The 22,688-nt window shown below is 36.8% G+C and overlaps 1 long non-coding RNA gene across 1 annotated transcript; it reads left to right on the top strand.

The window, feature by feature from the left end:
• The first annotated feature begins 3,306 nt into the window (after positions 1-3,306).
• Positions 3,307-15,699, top strand: LOC132374294 (uncharacterized). The gene is made up of 3 exons (XR_009505630.1): positions 3,307-3,400; positions 15,383-15,529; positions 15,617-15,699. It is a non-coding gene; the product is annotated as an uncharacterized LOC132374294 (long non-coding RNA).
• Positions 15,700-22,688: the final 6,989 nt, after the last annotated feature.

Below are 22,688 nucleotides of genomic sequence, written 5' to 3'. Positions count from 1 at the left end.
TAATCATATAGCTGTGTCTTTGGGCAAGTTATTTAACATTTCTGAGCCTCAGTTTCCTTGTCTATAAAATGGGAATAGTAATACCAACGTGACAGAGTTGCAACATAAACAAACAAAAAGCGCGCGTGTGCATGCGTGCATGCGTGCGTGTGTGTGTGTGAACTGCCTACCTTCAGACCTGCCACTCAATAATGCTGATTTACTTTCTAGTCTACCCACCCCTTTTCTTCCTAGACCCTGGTCAGTCAAGGATGTCTCTGGGTAGAAGGCAATTCACTCCTCTCTTTCCTCGGATTAGAGATGGTTGAAAAGGAGAGGAAGAAGGACATGCATATCAAAGAAAGCAAGAATTATTTCTAAAACTCTACTCTGCACAGTCTACTGCCCACATTTTCAAGGTCACTTACCTTCTGAAAGGAATCATCTTCCAAAGCAAGAGTTACTCCTTTTCAGACAAATGTAGACATCTTCATAGCCCTTTAGCATGCAGGTGCTGTCCAGGGGTGCAACATGGGTTTGTTTTATACTGAATTTCCAAGACAGAGAGGTTCCCATCCACCAAGGCTCCCAGCTAACTTTCACCCCACCAAACCCTTCGTAGAATGAGCAGAAACCCCATGGTTCTCCAGGACATGGCATGCTTATTCTCATCTCATTTCTTTTGCTCTGCTTTGCCTGAAGTTTATCCTTTTACATCCAAAGGCTGGGAGACATCAGAGACACGTGTAATACCTGGGCTGGAGCTGCGTGTGCAGCCAGGAGCCTTCAGCTCTGATCCGGGCTCCAAGCACAGACTTCGTGAGGGGCCCGAAGGAGCAGCCTGCCATCATCCACCTCCTGATTTTACCTGAGGATGTTGTGGTGTTGCTCAACACCCTCACCAGGTGACCATGCAGATTAAAAATTAATTACATAAATGGATTCATGTCCACATCGTTGCTCCCGCAGTTTTGACATAGCTTAATACGTTCTTTCTTTAGATGGAGTCAATGCCGTCTTCAGACCTGTGCTGCCTGCTTGCTGTGGTCTCACTGCAGTGGTGTGTTGCACCTGTTGTCACCTTTGGGGTGTCTCTGTCACTCAAAGCTCACAGCTAGCTAGCAACCAAACTCTGATGATTCTCTCTCAGAAAAAGAAATCATTGACTCTGTCTCCAGTCCAACTGTCACTGCCCAAATGCAGGGTCTCATCATCTACTTTTGGTGAGATGGTCTCCAATCTGTCATCCTCTGGTCTACCTGGCATTCTGCCTTTAGCCCTATTACTCTAAAATACAAGTCAAATCAAGCCTGTCTTCTGCCCAGAAACCTCCAATAACTTCCCCCCTTTATGGATTACATTACAAATACCTTAGTAGAGTATCCTGCATCTTCACGGTACAAATGATGTTTCTAGGCTCACATCCTGGTCCTCACACCTCTCCTTCAGTCAGATCCACTGGACTGTGGATTGGCCCTTGAGCCCGCCATGGGCTTTTGCATCTCGGTGCTGGACACACCCATGGCCCTTTTCATACCTATTGAAATCCCATTAAGGTTTTGAGACCCAAATCAAGCCTCGCCTCCTCGCTAAGGTTGCTTCCGTACACTCATCACAATCGAACTTGCTTTAAGTTAATTGTATGCCGATCTCTCTTTTTTTTTTTTTTTAATTAATTTATTTATTTTGGGCTGTGTTGGGTCTTCGTTTCTGTGCGAGGGCTTTCTCTAGTTGAGGCAAGCGGGGGCCACTCTTCATCGCGGTGCGCGGGCCTCTCACTATCGCGGCCTCTCTTGTTGCAGAGCACAAGCTCCAGACGCGCAGGCTCAGTAATTGTGGCTCACGGGCCCAGTTGCTCCGCGGCGTGTGGGATCCTCCCAGACCAGGGCTCGAACCCGTGTCCCCTGCATTGGCAGGCAGACTCTCAACCACTGCGCCACCAGGGAAGCTCCCAATCTCTTATTGTGAATTCCTGGTATATTGTTAGTTCCCGAAGTTTATATTTTCTCAAAACCTAACGTAGAACGGATTCTCGATAAATGCCTGTTTTTAATTGTATCCAACTTTAATCTTTTCTCTCATTCAAGCTATTTCAAGACATTTATCGCTTCTTTACCTGTTCATCCAGATTTTAATCTTACCTTTTTATTTTCAAAGAAAAAAAAATCACTAGCTAGAATCTTGAGAGTTTATTGTCAATTATAGACTTGAATTAAATAATAATTGGCCAGAACTTTCTATCACATTACTTAAACTTTCCGTATTATTGAGGATTCAATGTACTTGTAAATTATCTTAGAAGGAGTTAACTTTGGAGAATGTGTTTGACATGGACTTTCTGCCACAATAGATAAATGCCTTCTGACTCAGAAAGAGCCAGTGAAGAAATCAACTGAATACTTTCCTTTACTTACCTCTTAAATGACTGGAGTATGTGAATATGGAAACTGAACATTTTAGAAAGCATTTCTGTAGCTCAGCAGTTGCAGGAAAAGAAAACAAAGATATCTAGAGACTAGAAGTTTTATCAGCCTCAAAAAAATCTTTACAGCAGTATAATCTAATCTTTCATTGCCAATATTTTAGACAAGCAATAGAACAGTGTTTTTTGAACTCATTCATATTTCAATTAATGTTACTGAAGTCCCCACAAGGTGTGTTGTATTAAACAATGGAATTGTCACAAAGAAAAAATAGTAGGTAAACACATAAAGTATGCAAAAATCCTGCCCTGTGCACTTTGGTAAAATGTATCTTTAATTTATCTTGCCCCCTGTTTTGGCGTTGCCAGAGACTTAGCACTTAGCACACTATGAAGAAGCAAAAAAGAGCAAAGATTTATTTTGGATGGGAAAGCACAAACACTCATTCATAAAACCATTCGTAAGCATTTTTTTTTTTTTTAATCAACACTGTCATTGCCGCAGCCTGCTTGATCTTCCTACTCTGGGTTAATATGGGAGCCAATTACAGCTTCATCTGTGTAGAATTAACTTTACGGAGCACACACCGGGGATTTGTCTTCCTTCACTATTTAGATATATGTCATAAAAATATGCATGGAATGGAGTACAGGCACTGCAGATGGCAGAGACTTTCAGATTTATTGCAGAATCATTTAAAATTGGTTATGCTCTTGCCAGAAGTTAATTAATTTTTTTCTCGTCTTTTCTGGGGCTGGGGGGTGGGGTGGGGGGCCTCTGTGTCTCACTAGGTGGCAGTGTATGATTATATCTGGAAAAGCCATGGCGTCCAGTCCGGCATCTCCAGCTGTGACCTCCAACAGCAAAATGAAACTTCTGTGTCTGCACTTGGTCCAGGAGATGTTACTTCTCATATAGCTGTGTACACTGTTTATCCCAGTGGGTTCCAAGAGCTGTACCGCCATTTTCTGAGGCTCCCTAGTGGTGCCATTGTTGAGGTGAGTATATATGAAAATATTTTAATGCAAATGCTGTGTATGTCGTAGTGCGTGAATGTGAGTGTGTTTATACTTGATTTCAAAGGCTTCAAAACTACTTTGCAAACATATCATAACTGATGCTTCTAGTACCATAGAGGATGTGAAGATGTATTTTAGTGTTTTCCTAAAGAAACGAAAGTACCGCGTAAGAAAAAAAATGTTTCTGAGCTATTGGAAGAAAGGCAGGAAAAAAATCACGTGAAATAATTCAGGATTCTGCCTGCAATAACTTTGACTCAGTCAATATTTGGAAACATCAGCAGATTGATGAAGAAGAAATATCTGAGTCCATAGCTACTTCGATGCCACAGGAAAGTACACAGCTCTTTGTTGAAATGATCTCACACAAAATGAATGAGATGGTGTAATTTCATATTTTTTCCATGAGGTAAATCTTAAAAAATAAAGGAAAGCCTCCATTCCCTAAATCTTTAAAAACTTTTTAGAGTAGTATTTGGCAAAGATCCTAAAGTCATGTTTCCTCCTAAAATGTCAAAGTCTTTAGGTGAGCTGAGTTTGTTAAAAAAAAATCTCTTACATTGCCTCAAAGTCTCAGAATCCAAACTTCAGGGCATGTTGAAACCTGAGGCTCCCATTAGCCTCAGAAGTGCTGTTGAATAATGAAGTCAGAAAGAGTGTTATTTCCCTTTATTTGGTGGGAATGAAGGATGGAGGAGAAGGAGAATTTAGATACGTATCACATTCAATTCCCTGGTCTTGGTGGCATGAAACTCACTTTGCAGTGGCACAATACTACGTTGTTAAGAATTTGCAGAGTAAGAATCTTTCTGTTCGCATCACACTTTCTCTGTGGAATTTAGCTATTGCTGTTTCTGTTATGAAGTTGATGAAAGTGTGTCTTCATAAAAGTCCCTTTGAATATAACCTTGAAGAAATTTTTAATTGTTTAGAGCTCCGCCTTGCAGATAGGGTGTTTCCTCTTTCTACAAAACCAGCCCATGACGAGTTCGGTACTTGGGTGATTCTCGTGGGCTCTCTACTCAGAGAAGCAGAGATGTGCTAGACAAGGGTCCCCATCATTTCACCTCCCTTCTCCCTGATATAAGAGGGGATTGTGTATATTGTAGCAAAGCAGCAGGTAGGCGGATGAGGACTATATCCCACGTAATTCTTTGCGGGCTTGGGTCACGGGCTGGTATTGGCACTTCTGTGTATGATCTTTTTCAGACTTCGGCAACATTTGCTTTAGAAACCTCTTTGTGGGACAAAACTGCCACGACTTAATTTTTTTTAAATTTACATAAGCATGTGCTTAAATACGTATGCACACCATGAGCTGAACAAACTGGAGAAGCCAGGATGCCAGGGATATCTGCCCTTCTGCTGCAAAACATCTTGCAGCTTGTAGTCCTTGGGTCCAACTGGGAAGCTGAGGTTCAAGGTGACCTGTTCTCATAAGCAAAGCAATCATCAGGGCTTTAATTCACTCACTCCTGCACGTGCGCTAGGACCTTGGTTTAGTCATTTCCCACTCCTCTGCTTATATCCTTATCTGTACAACTGGGTTATAAATACTTATACTACCTGCCTCACAGGTATTTGGGACAGATGAATGAGATAACATTGACAACATATTTTAGTTCTTTTTTAAAAGGGCACAATAAACAGTTCAAAGTATTGTGGATCATGCACAATTAAATTCATTCAACTTTTTTTTCAAACGTAGTAACATTATGCTAAAAATAAAATAAGGTAGGTTCTAGAAGGATTGAGAGGTGGGGCAGGAGGTGTTATTGACCCATCTGGTTTTGGTTGCCTGTGTTTTCCACACTGTTGGATTATATGACGGTGGAAGTGTGTCTGGACCCCTCTAAGCCTGTTCCCAACAGAGATACTAACAAATACTAAACCAGCGTTCCCCCTTTTTTCAGATCTCAGCAAAGGCACAGGGTCTCACTCCCTCTGCAGTCCGAGTCTAAAGCCTACCCACTTATTTCTTTGTGCTTTATGTTACCTGCTTTGTCCTCTATGAAATCCATTTTGAAGGGACCTAGCCTCTTTGCACCTTCTCTGACACTTTTTTAGGAGTACTAGATTTTATTCATTAGCCTTTCTAAACTTGTTTCCAGTATTAAACTGTGTGTCCCAGAGGACAGGAACCGTCAAATCATACCAGTCCCAGAGCATATTGAAGACTAGGCAGGTTTTCTTTCAGCCTATTCAACAATCTTCCTACTTTCTTTTGTATCTCTCCTGACCCCTAACGGGCACAGTCTCATCTATCACTGGCTTTCTGAGCTATAAAACCTGAAATTGGAATGGATTTGAGACTGATCTTTTGCAGCTTCAGTGAGAAGTGAAATTCATGCATTATCTTTCCCAAAGATGTATGCATGGTAAAGAAATTTCCAACAACAGCACCTAGATAGATTATACTTTCCGGACTGAAGAAACATCTATTCAACTTTGAAAATTGTAGTTTCTAAGTAGTCATCTACTTGGATTAGAGTTAACTCCTACCTTTGAAGTCCTTATCTCTGTACTAGGCACAAAGCTGTTGCTCAAGGAAATCTATTAAGTTGCATTGAATTTCTGGATGCCAAATTATGCTACTTGATGGGTAATTATGCGCCATGAGACCTTTTCCACTAACACCTATATTATGCGAATTGAGGGCACCTATGCTAAGGAAATGACTCAGATCCGTCTAGAGATACCTGTAAGATCCATGCTGTATTCTGATGGGCTATTCTGATAGGGGAAGAAACAGGTAGCTGCCTCTAGACCTAATTTAATATTTACAAATTAGATCTGGCAATAAACATGAAACAAAAATGGGTGAAATTTTGCTTCACCTTTATAACCTGAACTCTATTCTCAGAGGTTTTATGGTGGTTGTAAAACAGAGTACCTAGTGTTCTGAGCTCCTTCTGCATCTAACACAGCTACAGCTTGTGACGACAGTGATTTCTAAGTCTCCTCTCCTAATTCTGATATGAAAGATAGGTCACGTGTTAACCTTTTCTTTCTTTCTTTTTTTTTCTCAAGAAAACCTTAGCAATTTGAGTTTCGAAGCACGTTATCTTCAAGTTTTTCATTTTTTTGTGAAAAGCCATGGTTTTTGGAACAGTATGATTTCTGCACTGAAAAGGTCAGATTCCATCAGGTTGAAATAGAAGTTATATTACAAACTATCTTTCCTATGGATTTATGTTCACCACTTTTTTTTCATCTGGGCCCGTGACCAAGATGACACAGATCTTACAGTGTTGTACATATTTAACTTAAAAAATAAAATCCCCTCCACGCTTGTCCGAGATGGTCATTGGTCTGTCAGGAGGTGAGGGCCTCTCTTGAATTATCTTTTTGTCAACCCCTCTGAGGCTGGGCAACGCCATGGACTCTCCGCAGAGGAATACTTTTTAAAATTAATTCATGAATTAACTTTATATTGAAGTATAGTTGATTTACAGTATATCATGTTAATTTCATGTACAGCAGTGATTCAGTTATATATATATACATACACATATCTATTCTTTTTCAGATTCTTTTCCCATATAGGTTATTACAAAATATCGAGTAGAGTTCCCCTGTGCTGTACAGTAGGTCTTTGTTAGTTATCTATTTTATATACAGTAGTGCGTACCTGTAATGCTTTGTCTCCGTTCCGTAGCTTGAGGTTTTGTTTTTGTTTTTTTTTTTTTTGTAAGTACAAAGTTATTCTAAAGTATTTAGTGCCACAAAACCTAGAAACCCAGGCAAGACTGGTGCAGACTCATCAAGTCACAAATAAGCTGCCGGATCCCAGGGTATCCATCGCAATTAAGAAAGCCCTTGGAGCATTCGTTGGGGGCGGAATGGGAAAAGGGTTTCTTTGTCATTAGAGGCGGTGTCGCCTGGTGGTCTGAGCAGAGAAGTGGGAGTCAGGAGCTCAGCGATCTAACAGGGGCTCTGTGAGGCCCTGCCGAGCGGCTTCCGGCAAATCTCTCAGCCTCAGGAGGACGGGCTCACCTACTTTGAATCTCCCATCTGAAGAGCTCCTTACCCAGGGCCAGGGGATACACAGCAGGAGGCCTGATTCCTTGTCTGCAAAATGAGAATATTAATACTTGCCTAAATAACAGATTAACCAATTAGTGGTTTTATTAAGTGCTCTGCTGATAGAAAAAGCAGCAGGAGAAGAAAGGTGAAAACAAAATACGGAACCACAATTTATGATGAGATGGGTTTGATTCAACTCCGGATTCTTCTCCCACTCATGGAGTTGAGTGACCACCGGTGGGAAGAGCAGGTGCAGAGGGGCTGACCCTCACTTGTTTGACCCTCCACGAGAAGGCAGCAGGGGAAGCTTTATCTTGCAAGCCTGCATGAAGCTTTGAGTAAATGGAGGGAAGAATCGTATTCTGTCCTTGAATCAATGACTTGCGTGGCAAAACAGAATACAAATAACTGAGAGTTTTCAGTTTTAACTCTTCTATTGTAACATCTTCCAGAAAAGACTATTTATTGTTATTGGAAATTCCCATATCCATCTGCTACAATGACTAATTTGCTGTGTGTGTGTGAGAGAGAGAGAGAAATACACAAAAATGTGGAAGGGAAATCAATAGGAAAATACTGAAAACTCTGGGTCTACAGAAATTATTCATTAAACATGTAAATTGTTGGGAATTCCTCCATCCAGTTTTTCCATTTGTTGAAAGTCATTGTTCATGGGAAGGGGCAAAGCCATCCCTGTGTTTCTCATGGTGCGTAGTTTTACGCAGGCCTAAAGAAAATATTAAAATTAACTTATTTTTGCAAATAGAAGAAAGTCCCGTTTTCATTTCCCAAGTTTAGAAAACTTTATATTTTGTGCACAACACCTGCATGAGAAGGTGCAGTAAATCTTTGGGGCACATTTGGGGCACGATTGCTTACATGACACTATTGAAAATATACATTAATATGAAGTAGTAATAGCAGTACTTATGGCTTTGCATAAAATATTGCTAAGAATGTCAAGGACAGGATTGTCTTTTATTTTTGGTTTTCAAATTCAAACTTAACAGCTGCCACTTCTATTGATTTTTAAAAAATAAGTGCCTGATATTATTTTGCCACCTCTTTTCCCTAAGAATGATTGACTGTTGCAGTAAACTGTAGAGGGACATCATTCTGTTGTCCCTCTACAGTCATCTATCTAAAACATAGACCCCATTTTAAACAACATATTATAAAAAAACAGAACGCAAAAGCAAAGAAGAATTCAATTTTCAGGCTAATATTAGAATATAATGGCACTTATAAGACATTCTCCTATCATACTACCATGAAAAGTCTTAAAATAGACACATTTACTAATCATTTAAATATATATTAAGTATATACAGGGATTTATCTCTATTTTAAAATAACTTGACAAAATTATTATTCCCATATGTATGTGTCAAAATAAGTGATTTTGTTTGTCTATAATAATTAGGTCAGTGTGACTTGCTATGACATGGTTTGCTTTTCACAAAACTAAGCTAGATGGTTCTCACGGCAGGCTTACTTTATTATTTATATATATAACTGGTAACCTGTAAGAGGAAAATAGCACAGTTTTTAAAAAAAATTAGCACACTATAATTTTAAAATAAATACAACAGATTTCAGACACATTTTCAGAAAATGTGCTATTTACTTCTGAAAAGCTATTTTATTATTTGACCTATTTTCATGGGTCAAAAAATAACTGTTAGTGACTAAATTAATTTTAGTAAAACTATGTTTGGTTTCTTTAGAAAATCATGAAGAACTACTTTGATTGTACTTATTACGTATTAAGATGTGATTTTAAAAAACATTTTAGAGTTACTGCAGGTCTTTTCTAAAATAACTTCTCTTGTTCAATCTTGTAAATATTAAATTTCTCCATACTTCATTTGTACTCGTAATTTGAGACAATTATTCATTGGTAGTTCCTGTTTTTATAGACCATATTTTTTATTTGCATATGTAAGAAAAAGAATAATCACATACATATTTTTGAAAATATTTACTCATAAAATAATTTTCAGCATCTTAGATTTCCTTTGACTCTCCAAATAATTGAACTTATGAAAGTTGTAGAAAAGATCTGTTCTATTATTGCATTTATATGTCTATCAGAAATAATACATATTCATAGGATATATTGGAGAAGAAAAAGTTCTTGGGATTCTAAGTCATAGGAAATGTTTTAAAAGGTGTATTAAGTATAAAGAAGCAGTTTAAAAAATAAGCCTTGACATACTAACTGAAACATATGGTTAAATATCTAATATAAAAATTATAGAGGTGAAAAATTAAATCTTTATTGCAGTCAATAAATAATGAATGTTTTATGTTGAGTAAAAATATGTTCACTTTTACTTCTGTATATTTTTTTCTTATTGAATTGGAATTTGGAAACCATAACTTGAAAGGTGACCCTCTAAATGTGAAAAATATTTTTATGCTTCTTTTTATTCCTTAATCCTAAGTTACTATAAACTTGGAAAATTTTTGAGTTTTTTGCATTATAAATACATCTATTTTTTCCCGGTTTTTTTAAGGAATGATTGACATACATCACTGCATAAACTTAAGGTATAAAAACATTGTGGTTTGATTTACATGTATTGTGAAATGACTAACGTAATAGGTTCAATGTGCATCATCTCATATAGATACAATAAAATGAAAATAACAAAATTCTCTTTGTGATGAGAGCTCTTAGGATCGACTCTCTTAACAACTTTCTTATATGTCACACAGCAGTGTTTACTATAGTCACCATGCTCTACATTTTATCTCTAGTATTTATTTATCTTATAACTGGAAGTTGGTACCTTTTATTTGAAATATATTTTAAATCCATGCATCCAACAGTCAGTGCTTGAGCATTTCAGAATATGCCATGATACTACTCATCAGTGATTTTTACCTTGATTCCATTTGACAAGGCTGCCTAACACTGATTTCTTAAAAAGTCAAAGGTAATTCACTCATGAACAAAGCAAAATAAGCCGCAAAACCCTAAACATAATGGTTTTCCCTTCTATTTATATACAGAAATATCATGAAAATATTTTGGTGCATTTTGTAATTGTGTCAATATTAAGAACTATCTACAAATGAATTGATTTCTTCTAAGAATCCATAGATACAGAAGTAGTTTTTTCCTTTTCAGTTTATGGAACAAGTTCTTCTATAATGACCTGAAATAATTATTTAATAATAATATGATTAAACAATGTAAAAACCAGTTGCTTAGTGTCAATTATTTTTACATATTTGTATCCTATAAATTATTTTAATCACATTTACATTTAATAAAACATTGACATAAAAGCATATAAGTTGATTTTATGTGCAAAATCACATATAGTATGCCGAGTGACACTTAAAAGGCATGAAAGACTACCACTAGCTTATTTTCTGAAACAATCTTGACACTAATGCTAAATTACAACTCAGAAACATCTAGCATTTTTACCTTTATGAGAAATGGCTTTTTACATATTTAACAGAATTCCAGGGAAAATAAACTGGAATTATGTATAAAGATACATGCATTGTAACCAAAGGGCGTTTATATTCCCCTGTAGAATACTTACGATGATTTTATTGCCATTTTGTGTCATTTTCAAAAGGATATAAAATGCAGCCAGTAAACAAACTAGACTTTAGATTTAAGGTGACAGCTGCTCCTTCAGAAGCAATATTCAGATATTTAATCTTAAGAACATTGAATATTCTTTATTTTACAACCAAGTAAAGTATACTTTTACAAAAATGAAAGGACTGCATACTTTGGCTTATTATTTTCACAGCAGTGGTGATCAACATGGCCACCACTGCCAACACGCCATCATCACTAAATCCCAGAGAATTCATCCAAATGTCAGCCCTTATTTAACTGTTTCAGGAAATTAACATCCGTGCTCTACTTTTTCAAAATGCAAAACTTCCTTTCTCTAAAATAATGCTGATTCAACCTATTATTTACTCTGTCATATTATTTCTAGTTATATATATATATATATATTTTTGAAATCTACAATTGTAATCTAATTTTAAGACTTTTTACCCCTAGTTTGGATTCCTGTAGTTCAGGTACAGAGATCTGAATTCTGTTGAAGAAAACATTTATTTCGCTATGGAGCCGTAATGAGTTTAACTAGGCCTCCAAATATTGCTGTCAGTGAATTAGCGCTATGCATACACGAGTCCTGTGTTAAGTTGGCAAATTAAAACAAAATCTGTCCAATGTTGTATCTGTTTTACTATTCCTCCTCCTCAGCCTCCTTACCATCTTTATAATGGCCTCTCACTAAAACCTTATCAATGGGGGTGGGATAGTGAGGGTGGGAGGGAGGGAGACGCAAGAGGGAAGAGATTTGGGGATATATGTATATGTATAACTGATTCACTTTGTTATAAAGCAGAAACTAACACACCATTGTAAAGCAATTATACTCCAATAAAGATGTAAAAAAAAATAAAAATAATCTGTTAGCTTGGGAAGTATTAGTAATAAAGATATACTTTAAAAATAAAGAAACGAAAAAATAGGTAATTATGAACTTAGAGGGAGAAAACATTCTGTAAGAAGAAGAAAAAAAAAACCTTATCAATGTGTGTTTTGGGGAGCTGTGTATGACCCATTCTACCCGATAGATTGCAAATAAAGTCAACTCCAGTTTTCTAAATAGACACTTGAGGGTATATCTACCCTTATTAGCAGTCAACTAGCTATCTCTTTCTTAAGGCCTGTTTTAACACAATTTCTAAGAAATCCAGGGACTTCTTTATACCAAAGAAGGCCAGTCCTGCTTCAAGCACAAGGCAGAAAGCGCTCACATGTGTTGACTCCATGGCCATGGGTGTTTCTCTTCACCGCCAGCTCCACACATCCACACGGCCAGAAAGACCCTTGTCTGTCTCTGCAGAAACCCTTTCCCGGTCACAGTGCCTAGCGATGCCACAGAGACGTCCCAAGCTTGCACTCTATTCGTTCACATCCATACATCTGTAACACTGTGCTGGTGGGGACATGAGTGGCTAACCAAGTTCACGGTGGCTTTTGCCTCATCCACATAGCATGCCAGATCTAGTTTTCCCCAAAAAAAGTTGATTGTGAGAGGTCTTTATTTTTTTTACCATTTTTAAAATTTCTTTTATGAATGGGTAAACTTTGGAGTTTCTTTCTTGGCCATTTTCATTGATGTTCCTTATTATTTCTTAAAGCTAGATTCTGACAGTGGAATTACTAGGCCAAAGAATCTGAGGATTTAAAAGGATAGATATTTATGAGCATATTTCTTATACACATAAATATATATCTCCAAATTCCCCTCCAGAAAAGGAGGACAAACAGAAAGCCACCACTGCAGTGAATGGGAAGTTTGCCCAACATTTTGATAATTTTTTGGCTATAGCTACACAAACTATGCTCTCTGTAACTTAAAGAGACAGTGTTAGGTTTGAAATATGAGGCCACATGGATATCATAGCTCACTGTCATTTTCTGCCTTTGAAAAATGCTGCAAGACTAGGTTGTGTTTTATTTTCAAAGCACGGCACATTTAAATACAAGCTTGCCGTGAGATTTCAGTTGTTTGCAATATTTACTTTCTAGCAACGCTTATTCCCAGTAATCAATGAAACTCATAAAATAAGTATGATTATAATATTGTGAGCTTATTCTCCTAGCACAAATCACTTGAAATATGTGACTCTAAACAGATAGAGTAATTGGAAAGTGAACCGTCTTGCACAACAATTAACTAAGAAGTGACAAGTAAGTTTCATTAGCGATTATGATTAAGGTTAGTTATATTTTTATTCCCTCTTTCCCAAACCTTTCAAGCTGAAGTATATTTGTTAATTTGATGTATATTCACATAGATGTACAGATCATTTTATACAAGTACACTTTTGATACATTATGGTGGCAGCTGTGACAGGGACAAGGGGAATAGTTTAAAATTTAGGAGCGATTTTAAAAAACCAGAACATCCCAGAAGGCTACATGCTGTTAGTCCATGGCCCTGTGCATCAGGGTAAAGAAATGCTTCCAGGTAATTAGTCCAGATGCTAACTGGGGAAGTTCCTAGAATCCTGAGCAAATCAAACCACTCCTGCTCTCATGTCCCTTCTTGCTCACACCATACAGACATTTTAAGGAATTCCTGTTAATAAAGACATACTACTGAGTAAGGAAACATCCCAATAATCCATTTCCTAGAGGATAAAGTGGTGATTGAAGTTGTTATTCTGATCCAAATTCTCAATAACAAAGAAAGATTGTGAATGGCAGGACACTTAGGAGAAAGTGACTTTGTCATTCTGGAATTCTTAGTTCTGGTGAAGGCTGAATGCCACCCCACTTGATATGAGGAAGGTGCATTTCAGAAATTTCAAGAACAGTTGGCATGCTCCAGCACGTGAGGATCTAAATGGTAGGGTATCACAAGAGGCATGGACAAAGCTCTAGAACTGCAACTCTGAGTTACACTTTTAGATAGTCTTGATAAGAAAGAAGACTGAATAACTGCTGTTGTGGTATAGAATGTTTCTCAATAAACTTAGGTTTTAAAAAGATCATATACTAAGAAAAGCAAAGAAAGCTATATCATGAAATTAAAAAAAAAAGAGAGAGATGTTTAAGAACAATGACCAGGAGAGAATTCCCTGGCGGTCCAGTGGTTAGGATTCGGCTCTCTTACTGCCAAGGCCTGGGTTCCATCCCTGGTCGGGGAACTAAGATCCTGCAAGTTTCACAGCACAGCCAAAAAAAAAAACAGCTCTAATAAAAATAAAAATAAAAGAAGAAGAAGAATGACAGGGAAGCAATAACGGAAAAGTATGACACGATTTTAGATAACAGTGGGTGGAGTGGACTGTAAGAAAACCTGACAAGAAAGATTCAACAAAAGGAGAAATCAAGGTGTCCAAAGATAGCTATTTTTCTCAACATTATTTAGTTGTATATGTCAAATATCTATTTCTGCTTAATCACAAAAAGTTTTTTATTAACCCACATAAGTAGGAATTACAGTAGATGTCCTCTTTCTTATCCAGAGAAATGCATTCAGTTTGCCAGTGTAGACGTAGATGTGGGTCCCTGCCTTTCTCATTGGGGTGGCCTTCAGTTGGAGACCATAAGTTCTGGGGAAAACAGTCCTTCCGCAGAATTCTTGGAAATGTTACATACCTTCAAGAGGTAGGAGAGCCAGATGAAGTCAGTGAAATTGATGATTCTTTTAAACAGCCCAAAACAAACCCAAACTTTGTGTGACGAGTGAAACAGGATGTTGGTATGGTTGCTAGCTGTGCTCAATGATTAGTCTTGTATATACAGAAAGCTTCTCTTGGGACAATGAGTTCCTTCTAAAAGGAATGCTGTCCTGTGTTTTCCCCTGATACTTTTGTTTTCTATCCATTTCATCACACAAAAGTTACTAAATGCAAAAAGAAAATCCCAGTCTTGTATTTTGTTTTGACCTAATTTGGTTTCTGTAAGGTTAGGATAATTCACTTTTCACATGTGTTTAAATGGCTAATTATGACCCTGTGTTCTGTATTACTAAATATTATACAAATGCTTATTTATATTTTTTGGTGTATTATTAAATTATTGTTAAAGTCAGAAAGAAATGGGAGATACATGTACACGTATAGCTGATTCACTTTGTTATACAGCAGAAACTAACACACCATTGTAAAGCAATTATACTCCAATAAAGATGTTAAAAAACAAAAAAAAGAAGAAGAAAGAAATGGAACCAAACCATAAAACCTAAATTGAAAACTCCTGTTAAAATGTGGAATTAGGTTAACTATAATGGCATTTCAGGGCATTTCGAAGCTGTAATTTTTTTTCAGGGGAAAAATTGGGAAAAAGCACAGGTTTTGTTCATTCTGCCTAAATATTTCTTTGAAGTGTGGTAAGTTAACATGTGCCATTTTGTCGCCACTTTTCAGGTGTTTGGTGATATCAGTGGCTTAAAGTTTATCCCCAGTGAAGTGGTCATGGCTATTCAGGAGGATCTGAGTGAAATGGACAGTACACTGGAAGACTCCTTAGATATTAAATCAAGAGGATTGAAAAGAATCCATTAAAATAAAAAGGTATTTTCCCCTGATTAAATATTTTACTCATTGCTGTACCTGAGTGCCTCAACTTAGAAGTGCTTCTTCCTTCTTGCTTTCTTAAAGGTCCACAGTGGTGCACAAGTCATGGTGAGAAGACTAAGTTCAACTTCCTTTTCAATCTACTGCCTTATAATATGTACTTTACCAGAAGTCAATAACCAGTATTGGAAACAACAGCTGGACGTCGTGATTGTCCCAAATATGTTTTCAGAGAACATAGACTCCTGTTCATCTTCATTAGCTTAGAAAGAGCTACTTGGCTCCTGTGGAGTATGAAGAGAGATAGAATATCATTTTTCACACTCTCCTACAGCAGTACTCTTTCCTTTGGAGGGAATAAGGGGAATGGCTAGAAGATGATATAACCAAGCCTAAATAAATCCCCTTTCCCCTTCACTTAGCATAAAATTTCACATTTTTTTCTAGAAGAAATTTCAAGGAAAAAAAAAATGGAAAAATTACATAACAATAAAAAAAATCAAGTCACTTAAATTAGTTGTTTTACAGCACAAATACTTTGTATTCTAAGATATCAACAAACAGCCCCAAACTGGCTGGCTCAGATTTGGGCTCCTCTCATCCACCTCAGCTCTTTCTAAAAGGACCAAAGTAGCAAAGCCCCCTTGCCAGTTCTTTAGATTATTCCTTTTTTTTTTTTTTTTTTTAATGTCTGAAACATTTATATTAACATAGATTATTCCTTTTTGTCTTTACTCCCTTGCTTTCCTTTTTTCGACTGAAAGTTTGGAATAGGACTTAGGATCACAAGCGGACAATGAACTGTCAGAGGGTTGATGGGTTATAAAAAAATCCTGCATCTTTAAGAATCGTTTGTCCTCATTATAGAGCAATAAATACAGAGGATATCTAGGCCCTCTGATCTTCCTCTGCGTTTGTAAGGAAGGGTGAGCAGGTGTTTTAACAGTCACCTCTCTCAAACAAAAAGCAGTGTTTATTAGAGACGTCAAATTTGATACCTATAACTGGGAAACATAAACACATCCCATCCTGGTGATTTTTCAGTCCTCATCTTTAATTATTGTCTAACTATAAGGATATCTTCAGTTTTACATAAGACATTTACATTGAGTTACACTAGATGTTCCCTCTATTGGCAGAAATTAGCATATGCATATACTGTCTATATTTTTCATCCTCTATAGCTCTTATTGAAGGCAGATCAACATATATTAACATCTCTGACAAAAGATCTCAACTTCACAGGAACTAGTGAACATTCTAAATATGTTTTAATGGCTTAAATTATTGCACCTGCATACCTCAGGAAACTATAGACTCTTCCTTCAAAATGATATGTGACTGTCAGTGTCAATGACTTCTTGCCTTCCTCACCTCCACACTTGCAAGCATAATTACTCATAGCTCTGGTCATCAGGTACTCACCTCCACTTTCACCGAATAGCTTTCTATTCTAACTACATGCTTTGCCTTCCCCGTTGGAGCATGAATTACCTGTGTGGAGAATTCTTCAAATGTATCTTCCTATTAACAGAGCTTAGAACGATTCTTGGCCCTATGCAGGGGCCCAATAAACATTTTCTGTTGGGAAGATGGTGTGAAGGAGAGGTGGGGGAAGGGATTAGGGCCAGGTGTTATCATTTATAGTATAAATAAGAAGCCCATCCCTCCCCCTGAAAAAGTGGGGCTGGATACAGTAAAGTAAGTTCTATGATAGACCTGTATCAATACAAAATATACTGAGAAGGATAAATGTATACATATAAGTAGATTTCTGCCTCTTAGACTGTATTTCATTAGATTATTAGGTCAAGTTGATAAAGCAAATGTAGTTGAACAAGTGATCTGGTAAGTTTTTCACTGAACCATCATTTGCTTAACTGAATTAATAAAAATACCTATTGATTTTATAGGTCTGTCACTTTTTTTTTTTTGGCTGCACCACGCGGCATGAAGGATCTTCCTTCCCCCACCAGGGATAGAACTCGCTCACACTCCTTGCAGTGGAAGCACAGAGTCCTAACCACTGGACAGCCAGGGAATTCCCCTGTCACTTTTATTATTTATGCTTTTCTCACTAAAATGTAAGCTCTTCGAGGGCAGGGATCACTGTCTGCTTTAATTAGTCGTACCTGCCCCAGTCCTCAATACTGTTCTTTGAACTAGTAAGTGTTCTGTCAATTTTCATTGGATGAAAGTATAAACTGATAAGCCAAGTTTCACTTCACTTTATATTTAATGTGTTGTACAACAGTGAATTGAATGAACAATGCAGAGGTCAGCAATCAATTGAGACTTTTCTTTTTTTGTGTGTTTCCTTTAGGGATTGGTGGTCCCAATGAAAGGATTGGTATAATTAAGAAAAACAATATTTTCTTGCCCCTAAAGGATGCCCATGGCCACAGTGTATTTCCTAATCCAAAAAGTCTCCTGCTGCATTACTGCAGAGCAGGAGTTGTTCAGTATTTTAAAATCAAGTCTACAGAATGTTTTGTTGCTCTAGTTGTTTTATAGTTGTTTTCCTTGCCATTGAACTGATCTTACTGAGCTTCAACATATGAGTCTAACACTTTCATTAACATATTGTGTGTGTGTGTGTGTGTAGTGTGTAGTGTGGTGGATAGAGATTTACTAACATGTTCTTTCAAGAGTCCTTTCTTGTTGAGAAGGCCCATTCTAACGTTCACAGACTCAGTGCAGTAACTTAGTCCAATGTTGAAATAAGATTTGGGTACTATCTTATCTCTGAAGTAAATACCACATTTGCATTGGCATTGAAACAAATTATTTAATTTAGATTTTTTTTGGATGTACATGTAGGGTTAGTTTCTTAATAGAAAAATAGAGGAAAAAAGGACCTTTTTATTCTTATAATCAATTCCTCTCATTTCTGTGGCCCTTTATGAACTGCAAACAATAATCCCATGGATAGGGAGGGATGGGGATGGTCTTTGTTAGTAGATGCTCTGCAAGAACAGAGTTCTAACTTGAACGTCTTCAGTATAATATTCCCTTAGCAGTGTACACATATTTATATACCGTGCAAAGTATTATTTCAAAATTCAAGATAGGTTTCTAGGGGACTATATATCTCTGTAAATTCAGTTATCATTTTTTCTCAGTATATTGAGGATAATTACAATACTAATAATTATTTTTCAAGAATCTACTAGTAAAATAAGCTTTCCTTTATCTATAAACTCATGCAATTTTTTGATTATTTCATTGATAACTTCTTTTCTAGTATTGTAGTTTCTCAGTGACTTGTGTCATTCACATTGATATTTTTCCTCACATAGAGATAATACACAATACAAACTATGGTTATAATTGAAAACAGTAAAAAAAATACTTTTAATAGATCATTTTTGCTAGTACCTACTGTGCTCTTATTACCCAAATAGACTATCCATTTGAAATTAAATTTTATTAAGGAATAAAATACAAATAAGAAGGAATTAAACATTTAAATGCTTGCTGTAAATTTAAAAATGAGATCTATTCAATTTTCCTTGTACTAAGCTCAGTGACAATAGATAGATTACACTAAGTGTCAGTTAAGCAAGTAGATGACAAATGAGTGATTTTCATCCTTCAGTTAAATATGGTGCTAAGTGGTATGTGCTGGCATTAAAAGCAAATTACTTATCACTTCAACAATCACAGCATGAGAGCATTCTATTGGAGGCTGTATTTCCAGTCTTTCTTGGTCCTCAGTTTTATTAAATAAATCAACTGATAATGGTTGGATAAGCAAAGGAAAAAACCTGGATGGCATCATGACATTTCCATTTTATAAGTACCTATTCAAGACATCTCTAAAATGGTCTTTTGTAGTCACTGAGAATTCACACTCACATCTCTGTAAACACACATACACACACTATATTTATATATAATTTCATCTGGTCCTATTACCTATGTGAAGCACAAATTCCTTCTGCTACATCACTTTCAGCTGGCCATCTCGCTCAATCTTAAACACCTCTAGGCATGGGAAAATCACCACTGCAAGTGAGAACTCTCATTACTATCACCACTAGGAATTCCTTCCAGTAGCTTGAAAATAGCCGTTACTGGGTTTGAGATCCTTGAGAGAATCTGCCAATTTTAACAGCTCAGAGAGCCTTGGCCAATGAGAAGTCTTAACTAAATAGTAGTTGACTGAGTGAAATCAAGTAAGCCTCATCTTTTTTTTTTTAATATAAATTCTTTTATTTTGAATACAGTGCATTTACACATATTTTCCTTTTTGTGACTGGGGAGGTGCTGGGGAGAGGGGTGCGGATATACTCAAGGGTGAGGAAGGTAACCCTGGGTACTCCGTTCAGAGATTCAGGAAAAGTTCCACTAACCCACACAAACAATTAATGTTTCGCCTACTCTAGCAACGCCTGCAATGTTTTAAATAGGATCAAATATTTGTATTACATAGTGAGACACTGGTCTTGTGGCATGAACACAGAGATCTGGTGGGCAGAGGGTCTGCTTGATTTTGAACAATGAGGACATTTGCAGGACCAGGAGAGAGTGGAATTTAGAGACCCTTCCATTATTGATTTCCTTAATCTGTTGAAACCCTGGGATAAGCAGGAAATCTTTTCTAAAATGGTATAAGCTCCTTAAAAATAACCTCTCCAATATTTGAGTCATGATAAGAACTCAGTAATTGTATGATCAATGGATGAATGAATGAATGAATAAATAAATACGTACATACATAAATGAGATAGTACAGTATAATGATTAAGAGCTGGGGCTCTGAAGTTAGATCCAGGTTGAAGCCCTTCTCTATAACTTATTAACTATGTGATGTTGGACAAGTTACACACTCTCACTGAGAGCTAGCAAACAGTATTTGCTAATTCAGTGACATACTTGGTACACGTGGTTTTGAGATTACATGACTGGAGAGAATACCTCAATTTCTGAATATTTGATGCACTCTGTCCACCCCAGTGGTGGAAAAAGGCTACCTAACGAAAGGCCTCACCTGATCCAAAGCTGACCACATGGGATGTGAGAGCTGCTTGGTCAGGAAGGGAGCTTAAAAGGGTATCGGCTGAGCTCCAAGAGACAGATTATTATCAGCTAATGTACCAAAGGTTCTTTTTCTTCCAAAGCTGACTATGTATTTTCAATCCAGCCTTTCTTTGAATGGCCTTGATTGCCCTGCTTCAGTTATTCAACTGATTCTATGCTTGATGTGAGTATGTAGTATGATTTTCTAGACCATCCCCTCATGAAGGCACCAAAAGTAGTTCTAACCGACTTCTTATATGGGGTTTTATCAGTGTCCACTTCACAGGATTGTTGTGAGGAATAACAGGGAGGATGAAGGCAGTGTATTAGCTATTGTGATTGGCTAAGCAAATTAATGAGAGAAAGGAAAAAAGGAGGGAGAGGGAAAGAAAAAATGATGGAAGAATGGAAGGAAATAAGAAGGAATGAAAGGAAAGAAATAACTTTCTTGAAGTAAGATTATTATATCAATGGGTAGCCCACTTTAATTTTTAATACATATTAGTTTTATTTCAGGAAGTTGTACTAATTTCCATTTCAAGCACAAATGGTAATTGAAATAAACTCTTTCTCCAGACTACTGCTAGTAATGGACATTAATGGTAAAAATATTTTCTTACTGAAAAGGTGAAAAACATTTCATTAGAAATGTGAGTTACTTTGCACGATTAATGAAAATTTATAGTTTTACTATCAGAAGTCACACTTTCTTATTGACTTATAATAGCTTTTTATATATTGAGTGCAATGAATCTTACAGTGAAACTGTCACCAAAATGTACCAAGGTTGCAAGTTGTTTAGGTTGCTTTAATATATATTTTGGCATAGAAATTCTATGTTTTTTTGTAGTTTAATCTGTAAAGTTTTTTCTTTGTTGTCTTAACACGGTATATTAAATAGTTTATCATTTCTCATATTTTGAAATGCCAGTCTTATTATATATAATAACAAGCACAGACAAGTTACATATTTCTTTTTCCTGGAAAGTGTTGTTGTTGCATTGATTTATTGTCTATTTTCATGTTGGTATCAGACTCCATTAACTAATGTAGCTCATAGGTCTATGTTAATCAGGGACACCCTATGATTAAATTGCACACTACTAAGAACGACTTACTGGCAACAGAGGAAGAATGAGACTTTAGAGAAAAGAACACAATGTGAAGAGGAATATTGGACCTAGGTAACGGATATTTAGGGAGTACATTAGATACATTTTCTTTTAACTTTTGAGTATGTTTGAAATCTTTCACAATAATAAATTAAGATGAATGATGATGCACAATAGGAAGAGGTGATACCAGGTGTGATATTAGGTGTGAACATAGCTCTACTTGATGGAGAAACCTATAAACACTAACATAAGTTATTAAGTACCCCACGCACTGAATATATGGTGGTGGAGCAGAGACTGAGCCAAAGTAGCTATTTTGATTCAAAAAGGATGTACTTCAAAAATTGTGAATCACTATGTTGCTGTATACCTAAAACACATAATATTGTAAATCAACTATACCTCAATTAAAAAAAAAGGAGGGGACAAGACAATTACTGGTCCAGAGCCATTCTGAGAGCCCACAGGCAGTTGGGAAGGTCTACACCTTTGGTTGTAAGAAATATATTGATTAGCCTTCAATTCTGCCTTGTGGGGTAGGTTCCCCCAGCTCACTCTTCTCCGTGACTCTTGGCTCCACCTTCTGAGAGCTCCTGCCTCTGACATTACCCTCTTTAGTTACTTCCGAAGGGAGCTTTAGAGCATACTCCCTTCCTGGAGTCTAAGCAGTTTGTCAAACTGCTTCCTGATCCTTGGTGCCTCAAGGTTATTTAAAGCCTCAGACAATCACAGTTTTGTTTTTCTTTTTTTTTTTAATTTTAATTATTATTATTATTATTATTTTTTGAGTTTAGGTTAGTGCTATTTTTGGCAGTACGACTGTCTCGAAAGCTTTGGCAGCCTTTTTATTTATTTGATTCCAGTCCGTTTCATGTGCCAATAGCCATACTTACAGTTCTTTTTGAGACATGACTTAATTGCAGATGCCCTGAGTTTATTAAGTGCTGGTGGGAAAGCTGCAGTTTTTTCCTGAGACATTTTCTGCTAAATTAATTGTATACCTTCATAATCCATCCAGA

The sequence above is a fragment of the Balaenoptera ricei genome, chromosome 11 (assembly GCF_028023285.1).
Source record: "Balaenoptera ricei isolate mBalRic1 chromosome 11, mBalRic1.hap2, whole genome shotgun sequence".
Lineage (NCBI taxonomy): Eukaryota > Metazoa > Chordata > Mammalia > Artiodactyla > Balaenopteridae > Balaenoptera > Balaenoptera ricei.
The sequence above is the reverse complement of the archived record's forward strand: the minus strand, read 5'-3'. Positions and strand labels throughout refer to the sequence as shown.